Source organism: Octopus bimaculoides, chromosome 4, assembly GCF_046866305.1.
Source record: "Octopus bimaculoides isolate indiv1 chromosome 4, ASM4686630v1, whole genome shotgun sequence".
NCBI lineage: Eukaryota > Metazoa > Mollusca > Cephalopoda > Octopoda > Octopodidae > Octopus > Octopus bimaculoides.
This window is the reverse complement of record NC_142931.1, coordinates 52,482,350-52,500,572: the sequence shown is the minus strand read 5'-3', so window position 1 is coordinate 52,500,572 and position 18,223 is coordinate 52,482,350.

Genomic DNA, 18,223 nt, shown 5'->3' with positions numbered 1-18,223 from the left:
AGCTGTGTACGTAGAGAAATTATGTTGACGACGTTAAGAAGATGATGGTGGCGACGAAGACGGAGATTGCCTTCATGCTGTTGGACGGGTCGTCTGGTGTTGTCGCTGGAACTGCCTGTGTCTTATGTGGTCAGTGACTAAACCTTAAAAGGTCTGGAACCAAAGACCTCGAGACGAGGAGAAGGTGAGTTTTCATAAGGAACAGTAAGCTCAAACGGGATTGAGAACAGGCTGTCTCACGTGATCTTATTTAGAGGCTCCGGATCTTTCTGAATTGACGGACACCACTTTTCGTTTGTGTTTTATGTAGTGTTTTTGGTACCGAAACACTTTCAAACTTCGTATACTTGTATATTTTGTGTTATAGAACAGATAAAAATTTTGTATTCGAAGTTATTTCATGTAAAAAATGTTTGTATTTCGGTAATTTCAACCAATCACTGACGTCTATTGAGGTGAAAACAATTACTGCCGTGGAATGTAAACAACATGTTCTAACGGTATCATGGGATCTTTTCCCCTGAATAAAATTAGTGCCGTTCTTTGTCAACAACAACTATCCGTGGTACTGTTATTTATGACATCGTTCGTGCGTTTGTACTGGTTTTAACTTTAGGGTGTAGTGGCGCGAAATTATAGGCCACCATTGAAGAAGTACTATTCTGCGCATGCGCAGAGGACTGCACCACCGGAAGCCCCTCGAGTTGCGCATGCGTAGTAAAACTCGTACTTATAGAGAGAGTTTCACTTTGTTAAGCGAGTTGAGCTGAGACCTACGTAGCAACACCTCGCTCCTCCACGAAGCCCTTAACCTTCCATTACCAAACTACAACCTAATCAGCGGCTGCTAAGCAGAATGACAGTAATTGTGAAACCAAGCATAATAGTCATAAATAAAACCGTTTTAATATGTTGTTAATTGTTCTAATGTCTCTTCATATATTAATGCTGTTGAAAGGTGATAGAGAGAGACTAAAGTCTCTATGACAACCAACTATCAAACTTTTTACAAGGGTTTTAGGGTTAGGGTTCGTGTTTTAGAGTTAGGGTTAGTTGTAGGGTTAGGCTTATGATTATTTTTGCCATAACCTCATTCATAACCGTAACCCTAACCCTAACCCTAAAACCCTATAACTCATAACCCTAAGCCTAAAACCCTATAACTCATAACCCCAACCCTAACCCTAACTCTAAAACCCGAACCCTAACCCTAAAACCGTAAACCCTTACTAGGGAATAACGATCTTGACACCGGCAAAAATGATTGTTTACAAAAACAGCAGTAACTGTATTCAGCTGAATAGACGTCAGTGATTGGTTGAAATTACAGAAATACGACAACTTTAACATGAAATAACTTGCGATGTACAATTTTTTGTTAAGAAGAATAAGAGAAAAAGTTGTTTTATATGACACATTCTACCAGTATCCCAAGTTTGAAAGTGTTTCGTTAAGAAAACAAGTGGTTCCCGTCAATTCAGAAAGATCCGAGGCTCCGACTGGTTATACGCTGCATATTAGCGCGATAGAGTAAGAGGCAAATTGCGCCAATACCATCCAATCAGAGTAGTTGACACAACGGGGTCCAAATAGCGGCCAAAGGCTAGTTGTTATCTGCTGCGTTCGAATGCTCGTATATATAATAAAGGGGGAAGGTATTTCACTCGAGTGTACGCTACATATATATTATATATCACGTCGATGATATTTTCAACCGAGCCATTAAAACTTTATCTGTGAAAGTACTTCAATTCTGTATATGTACATACATTTGCTCGATTGTTGACATTTATCAATGGTTTCTTCTATTGTTTTGATATACCATGTTCTATCATTAATATGACTGTCAGCGTTTTTGACACGGGTATGCTAGTTTGTAAAATAAATACCTATCATTTTATTGGCAAGTGAAATATAAATAAATGTTTAAAATGAATAAAAGCATAGCGTTCATTATTACACATCGAAAAATGCATACTATATGCTTGATGCAAGAAATAAACACCAGAGAAGCTTGCCCCAAGCAAGAACTGCATTGAGCTACATAACGATGATGCTGCAAGCTTTATTTTTTTTTTCTTGATTTGATTAAACAATGCAACTAAAGCAGTTACATTGTTGGTAGACGTTCTTTATGTTTAGCAGGAGTCTCAGAATCACAAGCGTTTCACCGCTTTGCCAGTGCACTTCGCCTGATTTGGGTAGTCAGGGCCGTATTAGCCTTCACCAGCAGAATGGTTCCATCTGCAGTCTCTTGTTAACTACAACCACCTTGATCCGGTCTCAATTATTAAGGCTATTATGTTTTACCTTAAGAGAAAAATGTAGTCCTGGATATACAAAAGCATGATGGTCATATCTGAATCTTTAATTATGTATCTGCTCAGTTGGAATTAAATAACAGTAATATCCCATTACTAATATGATGAAACGGTGTATTCGAGTGATATTCTGTGTCAGTAAACGCTAATGGAAATAGTTCAAACAATGGGCTGTTTTATGTAGTGACAAAAACGAGAAGTTTAACATTTCAGGCGGCAATACTTTATCGGAGAGAGAAAATATTAACTGATATTGAAGGATAAATAGATTATAATTAGTGAGAGGGAGTGATAAAGAAGGGAAAGAAAAATAACAATTTTTAGTGGAGCGGCAATGGTCAGAGTGATGAGAAACTAAAAGAAACGCTGACAGATTTGAAAATGTTGAATGGAGGAGGTAATGACAAGGAAACACAGTAAAGGTATCATCTTTACCATTCATCGTCCTTATTTTACATCTGTTTTTACGTGTTACATGGGTTGGACGGATCCTTTTCTAGTACGTTCTTGCCGCCTTTGTCATCGCGTGGTTGTAAAAATCACTCTTTATCACTTCTTTCCTTGTCTGCCTTTTCGTCAAATTCCTTCTCATTTGATTTTTTTCACAGCTCATTTGTGCTCTATCATTCATGCAGGTAACATTACACACTCAGCAGAGTGTGCTCACTTCATTTCATTCCACCCATTGCACATCTTTCGCATTTAGTAGCTATGTTTCGCTACCATGCAACATCATAAACATTAGACAACTTACTCATCTTTTTGCAAGAGCATCTTTGCTGAAAGCAGAGTTAATATTATCTTCGACTTTTTCCTCTCTATCCTGACTACTCTTCTTTCAGAATACCTACCACCACAGCTTATTATATCACCTAGAAAGCAGAAATTTACTACTTTTAAGAAATAGTACATATATTTAAATGAACTCGTTTCATAATGCTTTTACTATTAACTGTTTCTGTACGTCTACTACATAAGAAGTCTTCCCTGCCAGCTTGCTGGCGATTCTACTCCTTTTCTGCATATTGACTATGGCGACTTCCCAAGATGGCAGGAAAGTTTTCTCTTCTTTATCGTCAACTTAAACTATCGCATTTACTACGTTTATTTTAAGGCATCTCCATCCTAAGCTTTACTTTCATGTTTGGAATTTCATCTCCAATTCTTCGGTAATTTCAGCTATGGGAATTAGGTCATCTGCATGCAATAGTTCTGTAATATACGACCGTGCGAACCAAAGGAGAATGGTGACGTGCGGGAGAAACAGGCTCCTTTAAACGCGTCGCACGGTCGCTACAAAAACGTATAATATGACATATGAAGGCTCGCGTGAGATGATGCGAGCAAGTGCCAGTAAAGGAACAAGAAGTCGTGGCCAAGGAGCAGAGCTGTAGTGTCACATGCTGTGTGGAAGTTGAGCGTCGATGCTGTAGACCGGTTACTTGGTACAGAAGGTTCTCGCATGGTTGTTCTGACTGTTATCTTCGTGGTGGAAACAATCCACTCGAACAGTGCAGAGATGAAATCGCTGTCGTTGTTGGTGTGTACTCTGGTGGTGGTACTGGCGACGGAACTGTAGTATACAGTAGATTGGTGGTGTTGACGTCGTCGCTGGAAACTGGCTAGAGCTGTGTTCTGTGTCTGGTCTACGACTAGACCTGAAAAGGTCTGAGGTCGCGACAAACTGTTATTTATAGATGAAATAGGGCTCACCGGAAACGCAGAAAAACTCTCTCATGTGACCTTATCTGAAGGACACGATTGGACGGTATGCACCCTGGTGCGAAACAGAACTGGTGACAATTGCCGCGCAAATAAGAACCAATCAGAGTGATGGACACAAGGGGTCCAAGCGGCCGAAAGCTAGATGTTAGCCGCTTCGTTATCATTTGTAAATGAATGCCCGAGAGAGAGGTTTCACTACAGTTCCTATGGCCGGGAGGTGGTGAGGCCCTTAAACTCCTGTTACGGCGAGGAGAATAATAATAAACAGGAAGGGGCTAAAAACTGAACCCTGTTGGACATCTACCTGCATGCTAAATTTCTCGCTGAAACCGTAGCTAACTCTCACCTTGAAGAAAGCATTTCCTTATATAACTTGTTAGGTTAGCCAAGATAACTAGGTAGAAATGAGAAGCAGAGGTAAGAAGTTGTGTTCATAAACGTGAATCACCGAATAGTTAATGTTTTATATTTTCATACATTTATTTCTGAGAAGACAAGGGCGCGCCGCCATGTCAAAATCTCTATACGTTCTCGAATCAAATTCCTAGTTATATTGGGTTGGTAACCAAGTGCCCGCCGTTATTCTAAATTTTGGAATTTACTGCGTTTTTAAATTTTGGAATCTATTTTGTTTCTTTTCTAGTTAATTTTAGTTAATTTTTGTTTATTTTCAGATCATTAAAATGGAATGTCACTTGATGGTATTGCCCCCTTTACTACTGGTTAAGTACGCGAGAAACTACTGTGTGTTATACTTTGCTGGGTTCAGCGATACATGTCTGTCTCACTTCCTGGTGAATATGAAGTCTATTTGGCTCGCGTGTTTGTCTGATAAATAGTAAGTAATCAGGAAGCTGGTCAGTTACTGAAGTGAACAGCGCGAATGAATAAGGTCATTCGCGTCAAAGAACTCGCGAACGCGCGCATACGTATGTGAGTTCTGTGACGCAAACGACCTGACTGACATATATGCGCGAGCGCATATATGTAAGTATACTCCACCCAACACACATACATACATACATACATATTTATTTATTTAATACGTTTGCTTACTCAAACAAGGAAAGTAACTGTAGTGCTCTCCGGTGCAGTAACTGTCGGAGAAGAAGACATTTCCTAATAGGCCGTGTGAGAGTACCTCTGCAAGTCGTAGTACTACAAACTGTTAATATAGTTTCATTTCAAGCAGATTTGTGTCTCATTTTCATTTGGTATTTCGTTAATTCTTATAATGTCCCCTCACAGATCAATATTTTCATCCTGAATGATCTACATTTATTGCTATTGACACCTAAATCTACGCCATCTTTTACTTGTTTCAGTCATTAGACTGTAACACTTCGACCGTGCGAACCAAAGGAGATGGCGACGTAGACGGAAAAGGCTCCTTTTTACCATGTCGCACGGTCGAACACAAAATAAGATATATAAGATAGAAGGCTCGTCGTGAGAGATACGAGCCATAGTGCCAGTAAAAGAACTTAGGACAGACAACCGTTATGATTTATAATGAGAGTAAGTTTATTAACATAGTGAAACTGTTTGTGTCTGTGTGCGTGCATGCGACATATATAAATAACACAGTAGATAAGTCAGGCCTTCGTGTACAAGAGAATGTATACAACAATGTGAAGTGACGGACAGTCATATAAGCAATAGTGTGTGTACAATATGTGAGAGTATAAATGTGCGTGTGAATGAGAGGAACACAGAACATAGGAGTGTCTGTAACATAGACTACAAGTCTCAAACACTGAGATAGAGAAATACCAGTTCGTATTAGAGTTACACAAGGAGATAGAATATTCATACGCAGGAAGTTGTGGCCAAGTAGTAGAGCTGTGGTATCACAATATGTGTGTTGAGCGTCGAATGCTGTGACCGTTTACCTGATACGGAATATTCTCGCTGGCTAGTTCTGACTGTTGCTCGTGGTGGAAACAATCCACTCAAACAGTGTCGATATAAAACCGAGTGTGTTGATATTGGTGTGTACCTGGTGGTGGGGTTGCTGGCGCACGACATTGTGGTAGACAGTACATAGGTGGTGAAGACCTCGGCGCTGGAACTGGCTGTAGCTGTGTTCTGTATGTGTGGTCAGCGACCAGACCTGTGAGAGATCTGGAATCGAAGACGACTACCGTCGTTGGATCGGCTTATTTATAGCTGAAATAGGGCTCACCGGAAACCCAGAAAAACTCTCTCTCACATGACTCTATCCTAAGGCCACGATTGGACGTAATGTCCCCTTAGCAAGCAGAACATGGGGACAATTGCCACGCAAATAAGAATCAATCAGGATGGTGGACAGAAGGGTCCAAGGCAGCCTAAGGCTAGATGTAAGCAGCTTCGTTATCATTTATGATTGAATGCCCGAGAGAGAGGTTTCACTACAAGACTGTGGTCACGCTGGGGCACTGCTTTGAAGAATTACACACCAACACCAGTTGTCAAGCGGTGTGACGTGGGACAAACAGACACAATGACACACACACACACACACACACACACAAACAAACACACACATTGTGTGTGTATGTGTGTGTGTGTGCATATGACGGGCTTCTTTCTGTTTCCGTTTACCAAAGCCACTCACAAGCCTCTGGTCAGCTCAAGGATATAGTAGAAGACACTTTCTCAAGGTGCCACGCAGTGGGACTGAACCCAAAGCCATGTGGTTGAGAAGCAAACTGCAGTCATAGATATTTAATCCTTAAACGATGGACATCATCAATTGATATATCTTCAGAGAACACAGAACATAATCGCTCCATCAAATGAAATTGAGTATTTTATGGCACTTTTCGAAAATGAGATTGTAAATTTTATTGTGCAGGTGACTAACAATTGTATTTATTAAGGTAAAATTCTGGTTTAACCCCTCATAGCTTTTATATTTTTTGTAATTTTCCGAAAATTTTTGCAAATTTGTGTTTTACACACTGGAATTCATACTTTTATGCAAAAAACTTTGTGTGTAATTTAGCTGTTATTTTTAGTACATCTCACGACCATCCTCGTTTTTTTTTTTTTGTCACACTGATAGCTATTGATGTTTTTCAATATTTTTCTCTCCATAAACACATGTAATGGAATGGTGATGCATCAAATGTGATCCATTGCTGGGATTAAAGCAAGAAGTTATTACTATCTGTAGTTTAAACTCTGATTTTTAAAAAATGAATTCGATAAAGAATGGAAGGTTTAGGATTTAAGGAGTGGGATGGTGAGTTATTAAAAAAATTAAAAAGCTTTATATATATATATATATATATATATATATATATATACAAAAATACAAAACAGCTGATAGTTAGCAAAGTGGGACACACATAAGAAAGAAGAAAGCAAAGGATCACTGATGAGGTCACAATCGTTTGCCAGTGCCCCCGGACTGGCTCATGTGCGGGCGACACATGATATCTTTCATGCGAGATCGCTGCCAGTGCCCATGGACTGCCTCTTGTGCGGGTGACACATGAAATCTTTCGAGCGGGATCGTTGCCAGTGCCCCTGGACTGGGTCATGTGCGGGCGACACATGATATCTCTCGAGCGAGATCGTTGCCAGTGTCCCTGGACTGGCTCTTGTGCGGGCGACACATGAAATCTTTCGAGCGAGATCGTTGCCGGTGCCCCTGGGCTGGCTCGTGTGCGGGTGACACATGAGGTTTTTTCGAGCGAGATCGTTGCCGGTGCCCCTGGACTGGCTCATGTGCGGGCAACACATGAAATCTTTCGAGCGAGATCGTTGCCAGTGACCCTGGACTGGCTCTTGTGCGGGTGACACATGAAATGTTTTGAGCGGGATCGTTGCCAGTGCCCCTGGACTGGCTCATGTGCGGGTGACACATGAAATCTTTCGAGCGAGATCGTTGCCGGTGCCCCTGGGCCGGCTCTTGTGCGGGTGACACATGGGGTTTTTCGAGCGAGATCGTTGCCGGTACCCCTGGGCTGGCTCTAGTGCGGGTGACACATGAAATGCCTTGAGCGAGACGGGATTGTTGCCAGTGCCCCTGGACTGGCTCATGTGCGGGCGACACATGAAGTCTTTCGAGCGGGATCGTTGCCAGTGCTCCTGGATTGGCTCATGTGCGGGCGACACATGAAATCTTCCGAGCGGGATCGTTGCCGGTGCCCCTGGGCTGGCTCTTGTGCGGGTGACACATGAGGTTTTTCGAGCGAGATCGTTGCCAGTGCCCCTGGACTGGCTCTTGTGCTGGTGACACATGAAATTTCTTCGAGCGAGATCGTTGCCGGTGCCCCTGAACTGGCTCTTGTGTGGGGTTGTTGTGGGATTTTCGAGCGGGATCGTTGCTGCTGCCCCTGGGCTGGCTCTTGTGCGGGTGACACATGAGGTTTCTCGAGCGAGATGAGCGTGGCCTTTGCCAGTACCGCCTGACTGGCCTTCGTGCGGGTGACACGTAAAAGCACCCACTACACTCTCTGAGTGGTTGGCTTTAGGAAGGGCATCCAGCTGTAGAAACACTGCCAAATCAGATTGGAGCCTGGTGTAGCCATCTGGTTTCACCAGTCCTCACTCAAATCGTCCAACCCATGCTAGCATGGAAAGCGGAAGTTAAACGACGACGACAATACGTACAGACATATATATATATATATATATATATATGTATATATATATATATATATATATATATATATATATATATATATATATATATATATACCGCCTGACTGGCCTTTGTAGGGTTTTCGAGTGAGATCGTTGCCAGTGCCCCTGGACTGGCTCTTGTGCGGGTGGCACATAAAAGACACCATTTCGCGCGTGGCCGTTTTCGTGCGGGTGACACGTAAAAGCACCCACTACACTCTCTGAGTCGTTGGCGTTAGGAAGGGCATCCAGCTGTAGAAACTCTGCCAAATTAGATTGGAGCCTGGTGTTGCCATCCTGTTTCACCAGTCCTCAGTCAAATCGTCCAACCCATGCTAGCATGGAAGGCGGACGTTAAACGATGAACAAATGGACGAACGTGTGAATTCTCGCATGTTGAACACAAATCTGCAAAAATTTTCTGGAAATTCCAAAATATAAAAATGTTACAAGGGGTTACATGGGGGTGCTTAAACCAGAATTCTGCCCTTATTTAATGTGAAAGTATAATAATTACCCATAAGAAAATGAGATGTTTTATATTTTTGCCTGTTTGGAGCACATTCATGCGATCTCTTCTCATCGTTTGTGGGTTAAGCCACAATTAACCTAGTTTATTTATGAACTCCATACACTACCACTACACAATCCAATGTGTACTTTTTGTAGCATCCTACAAAAGATAAAGATAAAGAGGCAAAGACTACTATGCTATCAATACAATTGACGGAAAGAGTCTTAAGAGCATACATCCTTATATGGTTGCATGACTTGGAACATCAACAAACAAGAGCAAAAGCTTATCAATGCTGCTGAGATGTGGAAGCTGAAGGTATCATACATCAGACAGGGTGACTGACAAGTGTGAAAGATAAGCAGAAACCACTAGAAAACTTCCTAACAAGATAAAGAAGTTCATGAGAAGACAAACAAAGCTTGGTGCCAGCTGAAGAACTGAAAAGAAGGAATTAGGGAAACAAAGTGTTCCTTAGTTTTAGCAGATTGACTCAATAACATGCTGAGTCATGCATAAAGCAGGAAGGTGTGTATGTGTGTGGGGGGTGAAATCCAATGATTGCTGACATCAAACATTCAAAATGTCATCATTATTTAATGTCCATTTTCCATGCTGGTGTGGGCTGGGTGGCTTGACACAATCAAACTGGTTCAAGGAGTGCATTGTGTGTCAACTTGTTAATGTATTGGTAGCTATTTCTAACAATTCAGCCAATTGTTAAGCTTTCTTATTAGCTTAACAGTTGACTCTTGTGTGTGAAATGTAAATAAAAATAATACTACTCTTCACTCGGTTGAAGCCTTGATTGTTCGATGATGTCTTTTCACGATCCCATTTCCACTCAGCCTGCACGCTGCTCTGAAGTGGTGCACATTCCACTTATTAAGCATCTCCTTCAGTGTCTCCAAATGAAATACAGTGCCGTTGTCCATCAGTAATTCATCCATAGAGCCCCGCTCCAGGAATATCTCGTTCAGGATATGTGCAATCTTGTCTGCAGTACTTGTCTTCAATTCCCTCCAAATGGCCATCCAACTTGGCCCACAGTCGACCGCTGAGAGATACATCCCCTGCCAGTAGTGTATCACACTCACTGCCAATCGTCTCCAGTTGTGCTCTACGAGATGTTTCCCTGCTCACGCACACCCAGAGCAGAGTTGATGGATTGATACACCACAATTCCCAGCCACCATTTGGATGCTCTACCTAGTGATGTTGGTGTCAACCCTCTGGCAAGATACAGGGTGCTATCCACGCCCATATGATGCATGGCATGCAGTCTCCTTAGTTCCAAATCACTTAACTGACACTTAACCATCCCCTGCTTCAAATCTTCTGGCTCCGCCAACCAGGCCTTTTTCATCCTGGTTAGAATGTCTGCCTTGTTTCTTTCAGAAGGCATAAAAACCACACTCGGTTTCAAGCCAAATTCTGCAGCTAGTTCTCTTAGAATCCCTTGGCAACACTTTACTAACATATCTGCCACTACTTTAGTTTAAACCTTCTTTTTGTCAGTGATCACTGATCCTACCCAGCCAAGCATAGTGGCCAAATCGGTTCAAATTTCAATGGAGAACAGCCCCCATTTCAGGGCCAAACTCACCCCCTTCAGCACTGCGTTCAACTCAGCCACGTTGATGTGGTTGTAATTGTCAGCTTTCTGAAGCCAGACTGCATTCTCCACTGTGACGTCTCCAATTTCCAGTACAACTCCTATCCCTATGCTGCTAGCATCACACCATACAATCCCATTCTCCCTGCTGACACTGGTGCCCAGTTCCGGGATCTCATTCCCCCTCTGAAACACCAATGAGCCTGTTCTATCTCTTTGAAACTTCAGCTTCAGTTGGCCCCTTCCAACCATTTGCTCTGGTGGCCTCACAATCAGCCTGAACTTCTTGAGGTGACATACAATCTCTGTGGCAGACACTACAGTCTTGTCTACCAAGATGTCATCTACATAGGAATTGGTGGCCCTTCTTATCTTGTCCACCTTTCCCAGAATAGACTTAAGCACTGTTGCCATGATCTTTGGCGTGGAATTTAGCCCAAAACCCAGCCTAGTCAAACAGTATGTCTGACCCGTGTATCGCACTAGCTGATACTGCGACAATTTCTTGCTCACATGGAGCTGCAAATATGCTGACTTCAAGTCGACAATCATCGCTTCCCTCATCATCTGTCTCCACTCATGCAGCATTTCACTGCAGACATTAGTTGCCATGCCACCTGTGTGGCATGATACATGGTCATTCATTTCCCAAAAGTCCAGTACTGGCCTGACTTTGCCCTTTCTTGAGTGCACTACTGCCATTAGTGGTAGCACGCTGCTCACCACCTCCTCCTTGCACAGGATAATGATGCCCTCTCTAATCCACCTCTCTATCTCTTCTTCAAATTCACTCTTGGCATGTCTCTTCAAAGTATGCTGGTAGCAGCTCAGCTTGTTCCTCAGCATTGGGGGCTCCCCTTTCCAGTGCCATTCTACTGTCCGCTGCTGACCGTCAAACAGCGCCCCAAAATTTTTGTTCTCAATGGTGTAATCAGTACAGTCCCTCATGAATCTCTGCTCCTTCTCATGTTGCTGACTTATGGCATGTGACGCCCCTGCACTATAAAAGAAACCACCCTCCACCAACACTGAAGGCAGTTGATTGCATCCATCTCCATCACTATATCAATTCCATCTATTGCATCGTCAGTCACAATCACCTGCAGCCTCAGTGTCATGCCTCACACCACTATCTTCATGTCACTGCTACCCTTACATCCAATCTTGCTGCTGTTGACCAGCTGAACACTACTCGTCATCTTCCATTTTTTCTTCACCCTCAGGGTCACAAGAGATGTAGTATAGCTCGTATCTACGAGGGCCTTGAATGCCTTTACCCCAACCGAGACTTCCACTATGGGCAGCGACTGTACAAGCACCTCTATTCCCTCATGGGGCAAGTTTCAGAGGCAGCAACTTCCCCGTGGCCTTTTTCCTGGCTGCAATTTCAAGCAGTATGCCCAGTCTGCCTGTACTGGTAGCAAACAGGTCCGGGCTTCATGTCCGCACAATCCATCACCATGTGCAGCCCCTGGCACTTAAAGCACCGGCCTGTAAACAATTGCTGTTGCTCCATGGCAGTTTTCTTCTCCACATTTTTTATCGGTCGCTGTACCATGCTGTGGGCTTCCACAGCTGCTATCACCACTGTCTTCAGCCCAGTGTTTTGTGTTGACATGCAGGCTTGAATGATGATCTTGCTCATCACCATTTTATTGCTGCCTGGCAGTTGTTGCAGTTGCATCAATATATCATCAGGAAAGCCATTTTCAAAGGCCAGTTGTGCCACTTTCTCTAGACCCTCTCTGGCAAAGCTGGGCAGTCTGGCCAGTCTCTGAACTTCCGTGGCATACTCATCAACCTGTTCCCCTGTCCACCTGACCATTCCCAGCTTAGCAAATGCGACATACATCCCCTCCATATATGCTTCCCTCAAGCGCTGCTTGATCTTCGTTGCACTCAGTTGGTCTTCTTTGTCCATCTCGAGGTACAGTGCCAGCATGCTTCCCTCCAGGTACAGGGCCATGAGACTTGCTACATTGTTGACGCATTGTAGTCTGACCACTACTTTGATCATACAGATCCAGGCCACTACATCTCCTTCACCATAGAAAGGTCTAATGGCAATGCTGCTGATCCTTATCTTTGCTGCCATCACATGGAAGGGGATAACAACAATGGAGAAATATACTTTTACGCAATTGTTGAAATAGCTTGTTGTGCGAAGGAACTGTAATGCAGGGAAATAAGAAACAGTTCACCTACCTTCTCATTGTTTTGCCATCCTGCTGTACTCAATCCAAAACTCATGCCCAGCCTGAGCACCTAGCAATAGCAGCTACCAGTACCTGTTCCTATCAGTTCACTTGCCTCACATCCATTCGTCATGAGCACCCAAGGCAAAAGAGGATGACCCTGGTCTTCCTTCCTTCACCCTCCCTTTTCTGGTCAAGCCCCTTGACCGTTGACATCACAGCCCTTTCTTTCCGGTCCATTTCATCCCTACACCAATTTTTGTCAGGGTTTCCCTTGCTTTTTTTCTCATGCATTGCAAAACAAGGAAGGGAAGCTGTTTTAAAGAAGAATTTTTTTAATTCATGTCCTTTAAATGTTGGTATCTCTACCCACACACACTCTCCCTCTCACTCACTCACACACACACACACACACACACACACACACACACACACACACACACACACATCATGCTTTTAGAACAGCAATGACCAGAAAAATGATTTTTTGTCTTTTTCATAATTTTCTGTCATTTTATCTTATTCTACATTCTGAAACATATGTAACTCACATTAAAAGATTAAAAATCTTACTCCACACTTTCCTCCTTCATTGTACTTTCACAATGAAGGAAAAGTCAAACACTGCAAGTGGATGTGTGAAATCTGAATTTTGAAAAATTGTATGTATACAGTGACATTTTCAGTCATTTATTCAAACTTACTCTGCTAACTCATCAAATTCAATTATTTGAAATAGATGGGTTTTGAGATTTAAATTCTTGTGTATAAGGGGCCCACCAAACTTGAAGTGCCCCAGGCCCCCCATGGTTTAAATCCAGTCCTGCAACCAACTAACTGACCTACCTACCTACCTACCAACATACATATGTCTCTCAAGCATTAGAACCTTAATTAGCAACAAGGCATTTAGTCATGTATTGCTTTTATGTTATTTTGCTATATTGTCATTTCGTCACATTGCTGTAAACCTGAATTGATTTTAATATATTCACAATGTTAGTAATTCTAAACAGTTTCTATGCAAGCCAAGAAGAGAGACTCTATGTGAATACTTGACTTGCTGAAAATAGCAGCCAAACACCTCTAATACTAATAAAAGCCAGAAGAGTTTCAATTGAAATACCTTTGATCATGATTCAACTTGATCAGGGTTGACCTACCTATATTCATAGACATGAACAGGGAGGGACTCCTCACTAAAATTCATTTAATAATACAAGTGTAGGCTATTTATCATGATAATTACTTTAATTCAGATGATCATAATTATCCATCAATGGGTGACTATCTAAAACAACTAGTAGTTGATGTTTTGACAAAGTCATTAGTAGAATAAATGAAATAAGTACAACTGTGAACTGAACTGGAGTTGGACACTTGGTTCTCTAAAGGCTCTTCATCACTTTTATAATACTCAGCTTAAACCAGCTTGTCTAAGTCAATGAAGAATTCATCATATTGTAGCAAACTTGTATAAAAACATTATTTATACACTAATAGGCGCAGGAGTGGCTGTGTGGTAAGTAGCTTGCTTACCAGCCACATGGTTCTGGGTTCAGTCCCACTGCGTGGTACCTTGGGCAAGTGTCTTCTACTATAGCCTCTGGCCGACCAAAGCCTTGTGAGTGGATTTGGTAGATGGAAACTGAAAGAAGCCCGTCATATATATGCGTATATATATATATATATATATATATATATATATATATATATATATGTGTGTGTGTTTGTGTGTCTGTGTTTGTCCCCGCCACCATCACTTGACAACCGATGGTGGTGTGTTTACGTCCCTGTAACTTAGCGGTTCGGCAAAAGAGACCGATAGAATAAGTACTAGGTTTCCAAAGAATAAGTCCTGGGGTTGATTTGCTCGACTAAAGGCGGTGCTCCAGCATGGCCGCAGTCAAATGACTGAAACAAGTAAAGGAATAAAAGAATAAAGAATAATAAAAAGACCAAAAAACCCTGTTCCTTTCATAGTCTTGCCATTATTGCTCAGTGCGAGACAACTCAAAAATCCCAATACAGTAACTGGACTTTTATTTTTTGACCACTCAGAATTGGTTGGGCAATGTGACCCTCTTCAGAGATTCTGTAACTTGGGACCTGGTGAGAAGGCTTAGAATAGAGTGGACTGCTAAAGTCCTGATAGGCTTTCACATTACTTCCATTTACAAAATTTCACTGACGAGGCTTTAATCAACCCAAATATAAAGAAGACACTTGTCCAAGGTGTCACACTGTAGGATTGAATCTAAAACTCCATAGTTGCAAAGCTACAGTAATGCCTTCAAATCCAGCACTCTACAGTTATATGACAGGAAGCACAAAATAAACAAAGTAGTCCTTGTTAAAAGAAGAGATTTATGACTTATTTTGATTTATGACGTATTTTGATTAAAAATTTGCTGTATCAGAGCTGGCTTAAACAAAACAGTGTAGAGTATAAAGCATGTTATTGTCACATGAAAGTTATCACCTACTATGTCCTATATCATCATCATCATCATCATCATCGTTTAACGTCCGCTTTCCATGCTAGCATGGGTTGGACGATTTGACTGAGGACTGGTGAAACCGGATGGCAACACCAGGCTCCAGTCTGATTTGGCAGAGTTTCTACAGCTGGATGCCCTTCCTAACGCCAACCACTCAGAGAGTGTAGTGGGTGCTTTTACGTGTCACCCGCACGAAAACGGCCACGCTCGAAATGGTGTCTTTTATGTGCCACCCGCACAAGCCAGTCCAGGGGCACTGGCAACGATCTCGCTCGAAAATTCTACAGGAGCCAGTCAGGCGGTACTGGCAACGGCCACGCTCAAAATGGTGCATCTCATGTGCCAACCGCACAAGAACCAGTCCAGGGGCACTGGCAACGATCTTACTTGGCTTGCCGGGTCTTCTCACGCACAGCCCATTTCCAAAGGTCTCGGTCCGTAGTCATCGCCTCGGTGAGGCCCAATGTACGAAGGTCTTGCCTCACCACCTCAGCCCAGGTCTTCCTGGGCCTACCTCTTCCACGGGTTCCCTCAACTGTTAGGGTGTGGCACTTTTTCACGCAGCTATCCTCCTCCATTCTCACCACATGTCCATACCAGCGCAATCGTCTCTCTTGCACGCCACAACTGATGCTTCTAATGTTCAGCTTTTCTCTCAAGATACTTACACTCTGACGGGTATTCACATTGACATTACACATCCAACGGAGCATACTGGCTTCATTCCTTGCGAGCTTACGTATGTCCTCAGCAGTTACAGCCCATGTTTCACTGCCATGTAGCATGGTTGTTCGTACGCATGCGTCATACAGTCTGCCTTTTACTCTGAGTGAGAGTCTCTTTGTCGCCAGCAGGGGTAAGAGCTCTCTAAACTTTGCCCAGGCTATTCTTATTCTAGCAGCTACACTTTCAGCGCACCCACCCCCACTACTAACTTGGTCGCCCAGATAGCGGAAGCTATCGACTACCTCTAGTTTTTCACCCTGGAATGAGATAGAAGTTGTTTCCTGTTTGTTTGCAGTCTTTATTGCACCTGAACATCTGCCACAAACAAAAACTAACTTGCTAGTTAACCTGCCTTTGATGTTGCTGCACCTCTTATGTGTCCATAGCTTGCACCGGGTACATCTTATAGAGTTACTACCTACTCCTTTTCTACATACTGAGCAGGGCCATCTACCTGAAGGGGTTTGTGTTTTATCTACCTTCCTACTTATTAGGATTTTGGTTTTAGCTAGGTTGACTCTAAGGCCCTTCAATTCTAGACCTTGCTTCCACACCTGAAACTTCTCCTCTAGTTCTGATAGTGACTCCGCAATTAGGGCAAGGTCATCAGCATAGAGGAGCTCCCAGGGGCAACCTGTCTTGAACTCCTCTGTGATTGCCTGGAGGACTATGGTAAATAATAGGGGGCTGAGGACGGAACCTTGGTGGACCCCCTACCTCTACCCGGAATTCATTGCTGTACTCATTTCCAACCCTCACCTTACTGGCAGCATCTCTGTACATGGCTCGCACAGCTCTCACTAACCATTCTTCTATCCCAAGTTTCCTCATTGACCATCAGATAAGGGATCGGGGGACCCTGTCAAAGGCTTTCTCCATGTCAACGAAAGCCAGGTACAGAGGTTTATCCTTAGCTAGGTATTTCTCTTGCAACTGTCTCACTAGAAATAAGGCATCAGTAGTGCTTTTACCTGGCACGAACCCAAACTGCATCTCATCTAAATTGATTCGCTCCCTAATTAGTTGGGCTATGACCCTCTCTGTAACTTTCATAACCTGATCTAACAGCTTGATGCCTCTGTAATTATTTGTATCTAAAGCGTCCCCTTTACCTTTGTAGCAGTTGACTATGATGCTGCTACACCAGTCATAGGGTATGACTCCTTCGTGTATCACCTGGTTCGTAATACGGGTGACTAGGCTATAGCCAACACTGCCAGATATTTTGAGCATCTCTGCAGTGATTCCTGATGGGCCGGGGGCTTTCCCGGTCTTCATACTCTTAATTGCTTTATCTACCCTGGTACTATCAACTCGGATAGCTGGTCCCTCTATTGGGTCGACATAAGGCAGGCTCTCTTTCTCCCATTCATTCTCTTTATTAAGCAATCTATCGTAGTGGCATCTCCAGACCTCTTTCTTTGCATCCTCATTTAATGCAAGCGTACCATCATCCATGCGAACACATTTCTCTCCTACAACATCACTATTCTCTCTCCTACACTGTCTTGCAACACGAAATACCTCGAGTCTTTGGTCCTCACGGCACAGAACATTGGCAAATCTTTCCTTATCTGCTTCCCCTCTGGCTAAATAAACCTGTCGCCTAGCCTCCCTTCTGGCACATTGGTCAGTCCTATATATTCACACTAAACAATTAGATAATTTAGATTAACCCTTTCTACTTAGGAAACCTTTTAATAAAGATATTAACTGTCAGAAAGTTCCCTTCCACCATCTGGTCAAGGTCTCCTGAGGCAAAACCTATTCTAAATTCAAGAGATTGAAGAGGATTTTTTTTTCCTTTCTCTTTAGGAAGGGCCCAACAGATATTCACAAGTACCTCTTTTGTCACTCTGAGCTTTGGTCTGATATACTAGTTGAACACTCCACTTCATATGAGTTAGGCTTCTAGTTCACAACTTCAGTAGTAATTCATTCAATTACTTACTGAAGCACCCTAGAATATTTAATCTTGAACTGGCTTATCAAGGATCAAATAAGAATAT